Source organism: Etheostoma spectabile, chromosome 12 (genome assembly GCF_008692095.1).
Source record: "Etheostoma spectabile isolate EspeVRDwgs_2016 chromosome 12, UIUC_Espe_1.0, whole genome shotgun sequence".
Lineage (NCBI taxonomy): Eukaryota > Metazoa > Chordata > Actinopteri > Perciformes > Percidae > Etheostoma > Etheostoma spectabile.
The window spans coordinates 32,354,620-32,355,846 of NC_045744.1; the positions used below are offsets into that span (position 1 = coordinate 32,354,620).

The window sequence follows — 1,227 nt, forward strand, 5'->3', positions numbered from 1 at the left end:
CATATACATACACATATACATATATACACATATACATACACATATACATATATACACACATATACATACACATATACATATATACACATATACATATATACACACATATACATATATACACATATACATATATACACACATATACATACATACATATATACACATATACATACATATATACACATATACATACATATATACACATATACACATACATATACACATATATACATATACACATACATACATATACACATACATATACACGTATACATATATACACATTTATATACATATTATATATATATACACACACACACACACACATATGTATATATATACACACACACACACATGTATATATACACACACACACACACACATATATGTGTATATGTATATATGTGTGTATGATAACAGTACTACACAAACACTTTTGAGGGCATCCATGCACCGCACGGCACAGGTAATCCATGTTCTGAAGGATCAGATGGATGAGCTTAAAGCGCACCCTGTCACCTCATGCTCCTCCTATTGAAGACTTCTTGCTGTCGCCCTGCTCGACTGTCACCGAGCTGCAGGACTTTGACAGGACTCTTTGTCAACCGGAGAGGAGGAACAATATGGTAATTAAGTGGCCATAGTCCTGCCCTAAGACGAACACTATATATATATAAAAAATATATATAATATAAAATCCAATATCTTAACTGAATGTAAATGTGCTGTATTTATATAGCTCTTTTCTAGTCTTAACGACTACTCAAAGCGCTTTTTACATCATACATTCACCAATCTTACACTGTGGCCGAGGCTGCCGTACAAGGTGCCACCTGCTCACCAACTATACATTCATACACATTCACACACCGATGCGCAGCACCAGGGGCAACTTGGGGTTCAGTGTCTTGCCCAAGGACACTTCGATTAGGATAAGCTCGGTCTAGTCGCTCAGACGACTACTCAAACCTTGTACACATCAGACCATCACATCTTACACTGTGCCGAGGCTGCGGGTACTCTAAGTGCCACGCTTCTAGCCAACGATACATTCATAACACGGACACACACCGCATGCGGCACCAGGGGCAACTTGGGGTTGGGTCTGCGCCAAGGCCACTTCGGCACTGGGACTGCAGGGCAAGGGATCGAACCACCAACCTGCCCACTTGCGGCAACCCTCTCTACACTGATCCACAGCCGCCCCGGGAGACTTGTCCTTTCTCT

At 40.4% G+C, this 1,227-nt stretch overlaps 1 protein-coding gene and 1 long non-coding RNA gene across 2 annotated transcripts in view; both read right to left on the minus strand.

Moving 5' to 3' along the window:
- stx12l (syntaxin 12, like) overlaps nucleotides 1-1,227 on the minus strand; it is a gene marked incomplete in the record, with an annotated part of 146,461 nt that overhangs the window by 120,845 nt on the left and 24,389 nt on the right.
- LOC116698486 (uncharacterized) overlaps nucleotides 1-1,227 on the minus strand; it is a 6,997-nt gene that overhangs the window by 1,355 nt on the left and 4,415 nt on the right. The window contains exon 3 of the long non-coding RNA XR_004334222.1: nucleotides 1,121-1,127. This is a non-coding gene — a long non-coding RNA (uncharacterized LOC116698486). The remainder of the gene's footprint in view (nucleotides 1-1,120; nucleotides 1,128-1,227) is intronic.